Source organism: Choloepus didactylus, chromosome 14 (assembly GCF_015220235.1).
Source record: "Choloepus didactylus isolate mChoDid1 chromosome 14, mChoDid1.pri, whole genome shotgun sequence".
NCBI classification, from domain to species: domain Eukaryota; kingdom Metazoa; phylum Chordata; class Mammalia; order Pilosa; family Megalonychidae; genus Choloepus; species Choloepus didactylus.
The window spans coordinates 43,947,278-43,961,260 of NC_051320.1; positions in this window are offsets into that span (position 1 = coordinate 43,947,278).

Below are 13,983 nucleotides of genomic sequence, written 5' to 3' on the forward strand. Positions count from 1 at the left end.
ACCCAATAATGAAGTTGGAGGACTTTATGGAACCCACATACTCAGCTTCTTGTGGAACCACCATACTCTTCTCCAGATAGGCTATACCATTCTACTTCCCCAACAATAGTGAATAGGTCTATCCCTTGCTCCATGTTTTCTCCAGCAGTTGTACCCCTCTGTTTATTTTTTCCCTGCAATTTTATAGAGATATATTCACATATCATATAATCATCCATAGTGTACAATCCACAGCATCATCATATAGTTGTGCATTTATCACCACAATCAGCACTTGAACATATTCATTGCTGCAATAATATAAATAAAAACATACAAAAAACAAAAAAAAATCAAAAGCAGCAATTTTTACATAGTATTTTTTATTTAAAAGGCCCTCAAATCCACTCTGATGATCTGAGACATGATAATATAAAGATATATCTACCTCAAATCTATGCAACCTAATTATTCTTTTGCTTTCCTACCATTGAGAATAAAAATACATGTAGATGATAACACTATTTATGTTTTTACAATTATAATGAAGCTCTGTGAGTTTTAAAATGAATATAATATCTTAAAGGTAGTCATCAAATGTAATATGCCTATCTAAAGTTGGCTTTTCCATATTTGGGAAATGTTCAATTTGAGTATCTAACCATCTTAGTTCACAGTATTATACATTTTGAGCTAGAGTTACATACATCTGAAATCCTGTCATTCCATATTTTGAATGTTCATGAGATAAATCAGTACTTTGAGAGGTAGAGTTAAAAAAAATCCTTTCTCATAGTGGGGCCAGCCATTGAGATCCACTTCAGAGCTGCTAGGAGATATTTTATAAGGAGAAACAGAAAACCAGGATATGAAGTGAACTTTAAATAGCTGGCTTATACCTATGTCAGGTTCAAAGAGGGGGAAATTACTTTTCTCATGAATAAACTGAAACATTGCTTTTGGAATAGAAGACATAGAATTACAGGGATCATCTAAAAAGTTTCCTTTTTAATGCTGTGCTGTTTTCTTTGACCTAGTTCTAGCTCTTTCCTTAAGCACTGGGGCAATCCATTCTACATGGTGGGTGGGTGCTCAATAAACATTTTGCTAACAACTATGGCAGGCATGTTCTGGAATGTGTTAAGTGGAGAAATTGGGCTGAGACACTTCATTGGGGATTGTGAAGACTAGAGGAAACATTGGTGTTAGGGAAGTTAGGTTACCTAAAATGATGGGGGTAGGAGGGTGATGTGCAGAATGATTGTGAAGAGTATTGAGATATCTTAATGGTCATCAAAGAAGAGACCTATGGTTTTTTTCATGCTGGATCTCATCTAGACTAATAGATGTCATAAAACAGAATTCCAGAAACTCTAGAAATGATTTCACATATTAGAAAACTAAATCTTTTCCATATTTATTATGAATATAAGTGTACTGTGTAATTTTATTTTCATTCCATACATTTATTCTGATCCCATATATAACTAAAATAACACATGTTCCTTGAACACTGCTGCTGAGGCAAGTGTGATTACAAATGATCTCCAGTAATGGAGGAAAAAGACTGCATTTATACTAAAAATCCAGAAAAGACTAGAAAGTCCAATTTTTATCCATAATCTCCCTTCATCTTCTTAGACTTTTTTTTTTTTTTGACAGAGCTGTTAAAGAAAATAGAATTCACTAGCTTGATTTTCACTTATATTCCAGACTTACCCCAACCTGTGGTAAACATTCTGAGAAGCTCTAAAATGACTAAAAATATTGACAGTAGGATGGTAACAATTTTGGAATTTATAGGTTAATAAATTAATTGTGCCAATCTTGAGAAAAATTGTTCCAAATAGATTTGATAAAATGTATATCAAATATTTAGTTAATTTACTTTTCTCATCACTTAGTTAATAGTTGATATGAAAACCTTAGGGACTGGTTACCAATGAATACATAATTATCCAGGGGATAACTGAGAATTGGATATTTTAAAATAAAATAATCATTATCAAATCATTTACATTTCAAAAATGTTTATTTTTCTGAAACAATAGATAATAGTTTTTTTTACAATCCGAATTCTTTTTTTTTCTATTATACTACTTTGTTGTACCCTTCTGTATTGTCTCTCCCCTATCTTTCACTTCCTTTCCCTCCTTGTGGTTTACTGAATTTATTTTCCTATTATGTAGTTTGTACTATGCAAATATCCACAGAATGAAGCTGGTTTGTTCTGATGCCAGTTTGTTCTTGACTGCAAAGTGTTCTCTTTCAAAGGAAATTATTTGCTTTTACAGGTAGTGAGAATTCTGAAGCAGAGATTCCCTAAGGAGAGTGGAACAAGTAAACATTCTCTTTAGCTTATAACTGTCCATCAATGCAGAAGAATTGCCATGCTCTTCTTCTTTGACCCCCTTTCACATTGATTTTTGGAAGGAGTTGAACAGTCTAGCATTTAATTCTCACAAATTTGCCAAAGTGCAAGCTGTGCACAGCCTGCAAGCAATGATTGCTTTTGAGCTGTTTAAGTCAGTCTGAATTTGAAGAATTTTTTTCTTTTTAAAAATAATAGTAATGAATAATTTCCCAATGATTCCACAAAAAAATGTTAAAGGTCATCTTTCTGATAGTATTTCTGATAGTATTTCTTCTGATAGTAAGAGGAATGTTTTAGAGAGTTTTCTTTCAGTTTGATTCCCATTTCTTTCCATATATGCTTTTACAACAGTATTCTATGTTCATGATATAATTTCTATTGAAAGAAACAAAGACAGAGAAAATAATGTGTTATTTTATATGCTATCTATGTGCTATTTTCAATGTACAGAACTCTCATATTTCATTTAATAGCTGAATCCTAAAAATTACAAATATAAAAAGTGATCTTCTTCAATATATAATGCATCCTTAATGTTTTGTGATGTTTAATATGTTTTGAGAGCTAAAATGGATTATTTTTCTTTAACATATGTGAATGCATATTTAATATGACCAAGTTGAGTTGATAAATTAAAAATATTGTGCTCAATGAACAATTTCATTTTACAATTTAGAGCAATTGAAATTTATCATTCTGTTATGATGTGCATCTTATTTTTAGTAGGACATGAAAAAAATCATTCATTATAATAAGTCTGTAAAGTTGCTTTCTTCATGATGTTCATAAGTGGTTCTGCAATCTAATTGGCTTAACATAAAATGGTTTACATTAGAGTTCTAGGGAATTATTTTTGTGCACCTGGCCATTAGAAATTCTAGTCAAGCATCACAGATAACATACTCTTAGATTAAGGGAAAAAAAATACTTGGAGAACATCTGATTTATAGAGGGGATAATGATGAACAATTTGTCATCTTCAGGCTGGGAATCCAGTTTTATTATCTCCCATTTCTTCCTCTAGGATTATGCATACGCAAATACAAAACTAAAAAGCATAAATTTCCCAGGCCACAAAATGTAGTTATAGTGTTTGTTCCACTAAAATCCCAATTATAAGGACAGTTTTTCTTCTCTTTATTCCTTTTCACTGTCATTTATCCCACCCCATTCCCTACCAATGATGGTAATTGTTGTCTGTGCCAGTTTGAATGTATTGTGCCCCCCAAATGCCATTATCTTTGATATAATCTTGTGTGGGCAGACATTATCAGTGTTGATTAGATTGTAATTCTTTGAGCGTTTCTGGGGAGATGCACCCCACCCAGCTGTTGGTGATGACTCTGATGATAATTTCCATGGAGGTGTGGCCCCACCCATTCAGGGTGGACCTTGATTACTGAAGCACTATATAAGCTCAGACAGAAGGAGCGAGCTGCTACAACCAAGAAGGACACTTTGAAGAAAGCACAGTTTGAAGATGGCTGTTGAAAGCTGACTCTTGCTCCGGAGAAGCTGAGAGAGGACAAATATCCCAAGTGCAACTAAGAGTGACATTTTTGAGGAACTGCAGCCTAGAGACGAACGTCCTGGGAGAAAGACATTTTGAAACCAGAACTTTGGAGCAGACGCCAGCCACATGCCTTCCCAGCTAACAGAGGTTTTCCGGACACCATTGGCCATCCTCCAGTGAAGGTACCCAATTGCTGATGTGTTACCTTGGACACTATATGGCCTTAAGACTGTAACTGTGTAACCAAATAAACCCCTTTTATAAAAGCCAATCCATCTCTGGTGTTGTTGCATTCCTGCAGCATTAGCAAACTAGAACATTGTCCTATTATCTTATAAAATGATATCATGAAAGTACTCATTTGATGTAACTTTGATAAAATGATTTCTATGTATCAGGACTAGAAGAAGAAGGATTCTGGTTTGATTTTTTAAATCAGGTTTCTATAGTAATGTATGATAAACTTCAAATATTTAAGGTATACTTTTTGATAACTTGTGACATGTATACACGCAGGAAATCATCATCACAATCAAAATTACAAACACACCCATCAGCTCCATCTATTTCATTGTGCCCTTTGATATCACCCCCCACCAGTGCCTTCCTGCCTCCCCACCTCCTGGAAACAATTGATCTACTTTTTGTCACAGATTAGTTTGCATTTCTAGAATACAGATGACTAGAATCATACAAAATGCACTGTATTCGTTTGACTTTTTTACTAAAAAAAATTTTTAGATTCATCCATGTTACTGCATTTACCAATAGCTCATTCTTTATATTGCTGAGTAGTATTCCACACATGGATATACCACAATTTATCCATTCATCTGTTAATGTACATTTTGGGTTGATTCCATTTGTAATCTATTACAAATACAGTTGTAAAACATCTGTGTGCAAGTCTTTATATGAACATATACTTTCATTTCTCATGGATAAATACCAGAATAGGCTGAATGTGTCATGGTATGGATTGAATCGTGTCCCCCAAAAGATATGTTCAAGTCCCATCCCCCAGTCCTGTGAATGGGATTCTATTTGGCAATAGCTTTTAGAAATGAGATTTGTTAAGATGAGATAAGATGAGACCAAATTGGATTAGGGTGGGCCCTCATCCCATATGACTGGTGTCCTTATAAAAAGAGGAAATTAGGCACAGACAGAGACAAAGCAGAGAGTGACATGGGTTGCCAGCAAAAACCAGGAGAATTGTGCATTTTCCTAATGACTAATGATGTTGAGCATCTTTTAATGTGCTTATTTGATAACTGACTACCTTATTTGGTTAAGATCTTTTGCCCATTTTAAAAACTGGGTTTTTTTTTTTTATTATTGAATTTGGGGAATTCTTTATATATTCTGGATATCAGACCTTTATCAGATATGCTTTGCAATTTTTTCCAGCCTGCTATTTTTTATTTCCCTGGTTATGTCAATGTCTTATGAAGAGTAGTAGTTTTTAATTTTTATGGAGTCTGATATCAATTTTTTTAAATGGACCATGTTTTTTGGTATCCTACCAAAACACCTTTGCTTAAACCATGTCCATAAAGATTTTCTCCATTGTTATCTGTTGGGGTATTTATAATTCTAGGTTTACATTTTGGTCTATGATCCATTTTGCGTGGATTTTTATATATGATGCTCAGTATGGCTCAAAGTTTTTTATTTATTTATTTTTTTAATTTCCCTCCCCATATTAAGATGTTCTAAACCCATTTGTTGAAAAACCTCCTTTTTCCTCAGAATTACCTATGCAAATTTCCTGGAAATTGTGGGTCTATTTTCCAGTACCACATCCTCTTAATCACTGTAGCTTTATAATAAGTCTTTAAATTAGGTAGCTTTAACCTCCCAAATTTGTTCCAATTTTCTGAAGTACTGTTAGGCTATTTTATGTCATAGGCAATTTTAGAATTATCTGGTCATTTTCTACCAAAAAACAAACAAACAAACAAACAAACAACTGCTGGGATTTTGATTGGGGTTGCATTGAATCTACAGATAAATTTGAGAACGATTTCAATATTAACAATATTTAATCTTCTGAATCATCAGCACAGTGTATCACTTTATTTATTCAGATGTTCTTTAATTACTCTGAGCAATGTTTTGTTTCTACTGTATAGGTTTTCACATATTTTGTTACATTTATCCTACATATTTCATAATTTTGTATATTTTAAATTTTAATTCCTAATTGTTTGCTGTTGTTATATAGTAATACAATTAATTTTTGTATTTTGATCTTCTAACATTGATAAACTCCCTTAGTTTTGCATCATTTTCCTAGATCCAGTTGTCATCAGTGAATAAAGGCACTTTAACTTCATTATTTCCAATTTGGATGCCTTTTGCTTTTCCTTGCACTATTGAACTGGCTAGAACCTTTAGTACAACGTTGGCTAGAACTGATGATAAATTCCTTTCTATTCCTTGTTTTATGAGATGTTGAATTTTATAAAATACTTTTTCTGCATGTATTTATGTTATCATTTGATATTCTTTTTTATTTGGTTAATATGATGAATTGCATTGATTGCTTTTCAAATGTTAAGCCAATCATGCACAAAACCCAGTAGTACCACAAGAATTTTTAGTCTGGTATTGGGAAGAGGAATTATTCTCTGCCTGTGTGCTCTCCATACATTGTTCCCTTCAGTCTTTATGGGTGTTCTGTCTCTGTCCTTGCAGAGCTGCACACATCAGTATCCAGCTGAATACCTGAGGGAAACCCTCTGTATATCTCTGGAATTCTGTCTCTGTGCAGCTCTCTTATTTTCAGAGCTCTGTCCTGAGAACTCTTACCACCTTGGTTTCCCTGGGCTCTCGCATGTGTCCCTTCTTCCTGAAACATGGCTTGGAAACCTTCTCCAGGCAGTAAGCTGGGGCAATCATGGGAATCATCTCACCTGTTTCTGGTATCTCTAGGATCACTAGCCTACCTTGCCTGATGCCCGATGTCTTGAGTACTGCTGTTTCACTTGTTTGTCCATTTTTTAGTTGTATCAGACTGGAGAGTAAATTGGTCCTGGTTACTCTATCTTGACAGGAAGCTGAAGAAGGATACCCATTTCTCTTTTTCTTAGAAGCAAAATTATTTCCTAAACATGTCTAAATTTGAGACAGTAATTCAATTGAAAGAAGCCTAAATTTCTTTTCTTCAACATTTTCTTAGCTCTACAATTGTTGTCCCCCCCTTTTCATGAAATTTTGTTGAGATATAGTCACACACAATACAAACCATCTGAAGTATACAATCAGTGGCTCACAGTATCATCACATAGTTGTGCAATCATAACCACAATCAAGTTGAGAACATTGGAGTATTGTTACTCCAAAAATAACAATAATGATATAAAATAGAAATATAAAAGAAAACCGAAATTATCTCATGCCCCTTAGCACACCCCCCACATTGTTGACCCCTGGTATTGATATGGTACATTTGTTACTGTGAATAAGAGAATATTAAGATATTACTGTTAATTATAATCCGTAGTTTGCAACAGGTACATTTTCTCCCAAATACCCCTCTATTATTAACTCCTTGAAATAGTGACATACATGATTCTAAACTTCCCCTTTCCACCACATTCACACACCATTCAGCACTGTCAATTATTATCACAATAACATGCTACCATCACCTCTGTCCATTTCCAAACTTTTAAGTTCAACCCAGTTAAACATGGCACATATTAAGCAACTGCTCCCCATTCTCTAGCCTCTTTCTACCCCTGGTAATCTATATTCTACATTTTATGTCGATGAGTTTACAAATTATAATTAGTTTATATTAGCGAGAGCATACTATATTTGTCCTTTTGTGTCTGACTTATTTCACTTAACATACTGTCCTCAAGTTTCAGCCATGCCGCCTGTTTCAGGACTTCATTCCTTCCTTCTGCTGAATAATATTCAACTGTATGTATATATCACATTTTATTTATCCATTTATCTGTTGATGGACACTTGGATTGTTTCCATCTTTTGGCAAGTGTGAGCAATGCCATTATGAACATCAGTGTGCAAACATCTATTCACATCCCTGCTTTCAGATCTTCTGGGTATATACTGAGTAGCCGGATTGCCAGATTGTAAGACAACTCTATATTTAGCTTTCTGAGGAACTGCCATACTGTCTTCCACAGCAGCTGTACCACTTTACATTCCCACCAGCAGTGAATGTGCTACTATTTCTCCACATCCTTTCCAACACTTGAAGTTATCTGTTTTTTTTTTTTTAAATAGTGGCTATTCTAGTAGGTATGAAATATCTCATTTTATCTGCATTTCCTTAATAGCTAGTGAAGCTGAGCATCTTTTCATGTACTTTTTAGCCATTTGTACTTCCTCTTTTGAAAAATGTCTATTCATATCTTTTGTCCAGTTTTTAGTTGAGTTGCCTTGTTTTTTAGCCAGTGTAAAATGAAACAACTGAATTATATTCAATTCCTGTTCCCAATACTTGGTTTGGAACATACAGGCACAGCTACTATTTTCCCAAACACTTCATTTCTCAATTTGTGTGTTCAAGTTTTGCAACATTTCATAACCGTTTGAGTGTTGAGTCCCGTTCCCTTAAGATGGGATTTTGTTTGTTTTCTTGGTATCATTTAGAAAAAGTATGTGATATTTCAATATTTTGACTTATACATATTTCATGTAAAGCTAACTTTTCTTAAGGGGTAAATTAGTCAGCAAGCTATTTTATTTAAAAAATCACTTTTACAACAAGGCACATATATAAAAATTGAGAATAAACATTCTAAATTAATTGGGCTGCAGTGTGAATGCAGAGAAAATGAGTATAGAAGATTCTCTGAAGGTATTTTTCTGTGAAGGGGAGGTGAAATTTAAGCAAGACTAAAGGAGCTAGGGTAAGGATGTAAGATGGATGATAACTGACACATTTTTCTCTTACAAAAATGATCAGTAAAAAGAGAATGGGTGATGTGAGAGATGAAAAGGAAAACTGAAGAACAAAATCTGTGAGAAAGAGACAGGGGTTTGGATGGCCATGTTCATTGTATATATATTTTTTGGCATCTTTCTTTTTTCCATTTGGTAATACACTGCATTTTTTCATTTAATACATAATTATAAGTCTTTTTAATGGCCTTACATTTTTTATTGCAGTGCTTTGCCAAAATTTAATCAATTCTCTATGAATAGGCATTTAGTTTATTGCATTCTTTGTCCTCTTTTTAAATTTTTTTACCGATATTATTTTAATTGAAATCATTTTGTTCTGTAAGATACATTTCTACAAACTGGACGGTGATATAACATATTATGCATATTTATAATTGTAATTAAATAGTGCCAAATGATTTCACAAATTCTTGAATTCTGAACTTTTCACCAAAAGTGCATGAGTTTTTATATTTTCCATACCATTGTCAACACTGAATATTACCATTTATTTTAATATTTCCAAAATTCAATAGTGAAGATATTTCATTGGGGCTTTATCTGGAATTTTTTACTTATTAATGAAGTTGAACCAACTTTAACACTTTGGCTATTTGATTATTTCCTTAATTACCTTTATGCCATTTGTTAGATTCTGAGGTTTTCATGTTTCAGACAATTGTTCTTAGTGGAGAAAAAGATAACTGAAAAAAAGTCTTTTATTTTTCTTACCAAGCAACCTAGATTAAGAAGAAAAATGTTTGAATCAGAGTATGTTTCCCCCAAGACAAACATATTTACTTTGATTTGGGAGAGAGGGGAAACAAAAGACAGTTACAGGGAAAGATATCAGTAGGGCTAAACAGGGGACTGACCTGTGGGAAGAATAATGATTTAACACCCAGAGATTGCCTAGCTTCCATTCGAGGTGGCATCATGCATTGCCGGTGCCAAGGGACTGCTATGGTCTTCTCAATTACATCCATAAGAACTTTCCATCAACCATGTCAGAGTGTTAACTATTGTATTGACCAGTGTGTTTCCTGAAACTTTGTTCAATCCCCATACAACTAAGTGAAATCTTCCTTTTGATGGCTCAGGGTATTAATGAGCCTCCCCAAGAGGCAGATTGTGTCCCCGAACCCATTAAAGGGTGATGGAGGAGTGGAAGGAAACATCCTCTGGGTCCACTGTAGATCACACTGCAGGTAACCAGTTATTGATTGTTTTCAGTTGGAGAAGTGATGAAACACACACTCCCCAAAGAAAAATTCCTCTACCTCCTACCCTCCCCCATTTGAAATGCTTCCTTTATCATGTGCTAAATTTCTGCACATGCACAAATATTTTCTCTTAATTTTCTGTCATTATACAATAAATACTGTTTCAATATTAGTGTTTTAATATAGGATAAGAACATATCTTTACCAGTTTTATGAATTTTAATAGGTTATTGAGACTAATTTATCAAGGCATCAAGACCCTTTTAAAGTAATTAACATTTTGATTGAAAAGGTATTATACAAGTCAATGATGCAATTTCTTTTATATCCCTCAAGAAAGTTTTGTTATTTTATTCATATATGTTTATATTACTTGTTGAGTTTAATCTTGGCATTTCACAGTTGTTTTTTTTTTAACAATTTCTATTATGAGCGGAATCCTATTTCTCCTCCATTTAATTTTCTAACACTTTTTAGTAATTTTACAGGCATATATTAATTTTTTTGGAATCATATTCTTCCACCTTTTAAAACACTCTTACTAGTTCTATAATTTTCATTTATATCACCTGGATTTTCTAAGTATTCAGATTATTTGTTAATAATAATAGTGATTTGACTACTCATTTCTGATATTTATTTCACTTATTCCTTTTTTCTTCTTAATTGCATTGGCTAGAAACTACAGGAAAATACAAAATAAAATGAGAGTGACTTTAGCCTTTTATGTTTTTATACAATAATTGATGGAGATTTCTGAGAAATATTCTCTGTCATTCTAGGGCAGTTTTATGCCATTAATTTCTATTAATTTTTATGTTGTGTGTCTTATTTAACAGACTATATTCACTTCATGTTTAAACAAAATTATTTGGACTACTCAATACCTTTCTTGATGTTTTTGTTTCCATTTTTTATTTAGCACCTATAATATAATTCTTCAATTTTATATGTTTGCTATATGCTTATCTGGTAGCAAAACTTTTATTTGAATTTTCTATTTATCAATCCCTTCCTTCACCTCTTTGAAAAAAAACGTATACTCTTAAAATTTTCTCTTTAAAATTTATTTTATCAACTCTTGCTCACCTTTCCTTCTACTACTCCTTTGGTTCATTTATTCAGCAGGTTAGTAGTAAGTAGCGGGAATGGTGGTCATGGAGGGCACTGCTCAGATCTTTAGGAAAGAATTTGCTATTCGGCTACATGGAATGTCATTAGCTGATAGCCCACAGCTGCAGCACCTTCAGGATATGCCTCGGCTTTGGTGCTGAAGCTACACTCTTCCTGGGCAGCCACAATCAATGATGAGCTTAATGGGGATTCTGGAACCTGGCTATTTATGTCCAACGTGGTGCTCCTTGAACAGTCAATTTGCTCTGAACCTTTCAGCAGATGTGTTCAAAATACTGTCAGATATGTGTTATGGTCTGAGACTTTCCTTGCTCCATCCTGCTTCTTCCCTCCCTTTTCTTTCACAAGTACTGGTCTGTATCACAGTTCGAAGGCTTTCCTTGACCAGTTCTGCTTCTTCCCATTTTATCTTTCACAAGCTTACCTTCCAATAAACCAGGTGCACTTCTAACTCCATCTCAACTGACACATATGGTCTGTGCTACTGCTATAGGCATAGAGTAATAATATTTCTTGCCTATAGACTGAGTTGCTCACAGTCTAGTAGAGCAGAAGCACATATCATAATAATTACAATACAATAATAGGACTGCAATTATAGCCTGCTAGAACCAGCAAAAGCTTTCGGTTCAGATAGCTCTACCAGTTCTAGCAGTGTATATTTGGGCAGTTTTGTTAGTCTCTCATTCATCCTCATTTGTAAAATGGGAACCAAAGCTTGCTTTCAGGGCTATTGTGAGGTTTAAATCACATCACATGTTAGTGTCTAGCATATAATGACTATTCAGACATCAACTCTTACTATTTGTCTCCTAGACCACCCTTTCCCAATCCCTCCATCCCTGAATTATGATAGGTACCATGTGCATATTTTTATATTTGCCCATTAATTGCTCTTACTACAATTACTAAAACTATCTTTTCATGGGTTGGGTTCTACCATTGGTCTGGTCATCCATGTGTTCATAATAAATAAGAGTGTTTTCTATTAGTAAATATTTGCCTACTTTAGTGAACAAGTGATCAGTATATTTTTGCTTCCTTACATAAAATTTTTTGGTCCCCTATCACCATGCTTCTATCTATAGGAAATGCCTTCTGAATGCATTCAATATACAGATACCATGAAAACATATTTCTTATTGTACTGAGTTTCTTATTGCACTGAAGTGACTGTGATTCAAGCCGTTCAAATTACTCTTCAGTTCTGAATTCAGAGCATCATTACCAATTTTTGCTTTTACTTTATCACTGTATTCTTGATTTTAACTACGTATCAGAAATTTGTGAAATGGAGGCAGACATGAATTTATGAAAGCATAAATCAATGCACTATCAATGGGGTAAAAAATGAATGTTAAAAATTTTATTGTAGCTTCCTGATAGCTTGGAGCTATGTACCCCAGAGAAACATGTTCTTAAACATAATCCATTCCTGTGGGTGTGAACCCTTTTAAATAGGCCCTTTGATGAGGTTAATTCAGATAAGGCGTGGCTAGGGATGGGTTGTAATTCTATTACTGAAGATCTTCTAGGGAAGGTTACAGAGAGAGAAAAAAGGCCACAGAAGGAGCACCCAGATTCCGAAAGTCAACGGCACCCTGAAGAGAAGGGAGAGGTCAGGAGAGGTTCTGTGTCATACTGCCATGTGACAGAGGAGCCCAGGACCAAGGATGGCCAGCAGCCAGCCCCAGAACACCAGTCTTCCAGAAGAAAGTATTGCCCTGATGACACCCTGATTTGGACTTTTCTTAGCCTCAAAACCATGAGCCAATAAATCCCCTTTGTTTAAGCCAAATCATTTGTTTTAGTTTGCTAAAGCTGACAAAATGCAATATACCAGAAATGCATTAGCTTTTACAATGGGGATTTATTATCTTACAAGTTTACAATTCTGAGGCTGGGAAAAATGTCCAAATTAAAGCATCATCAGGATGACAGCATCTTCCTGGAGAGAGGCTGCTGGCTATCTGGGACTCCTCTGTCACATGGGAAGGCCATGGCAACATCTGCTGGTCTCTCCCTTCTCTCCTGGGTTGTGCTGCTTTCAGCTTCTGGCTTCAGTGGTTTCCTCTCTCAGCTTCTGTGTGTTTTTCTTTTAGCTTCTGTGTCTCTTAGCTTCTCTGGGGCTTTCTCCTGTGATTTCTCTCTGTCTTTTATCTTTTTATAAAGGACTTCAGTAAGAGGATTAAGACCCACCCTGGGGCACTCCTTAACTGAAATAATCTAATCAAAAGGTCTACACCCACAGGAATGGATTAAAAGAACATGATCTTTTCTGGGGTCCATACAGCTTCATACCATCACACTGTTGGATAGTATTTGCTTTGGCAATGAGGTAACTAAAATACTGTTATTTGATACAGAAAAAAAGTGATATAGAAAAAATTCAAGCAATTTATGAAAAATCAGCACTTACAATGTTATTTTGTTTGCAATTTACCAATCAACGTAAAATAAAGAAGTGGGCATGTCTAGGAAATCTTGAAAAACTAGCAATGCCTAGCTAATATTAGATACATCTGTTTCAAGTAATATTCTTCAAAATTTAGTGAAGTTTGAATGTGCCCACCTATTCAAAAAAAAAAACTTGCAAGAAATATACCTATAGGAAATATTTTTCTAAAAGAGTGTAGGGGTGAAGTAATTTATATCTCTATCCTTGGCTAGACTCTTAGGTTGAATACCATTTACTGTCTGCCATGTAGATTTTAATCTATCATTCCTCATTGCTACTGTTTGTTGTGAGGGAACTTTTTACCTTTGACAGAAAGTATGAGTAATCTTTGGCAGGATGTGGCAGGAAACAAAAATTAAATCCACTGGCTGAGTTCTCA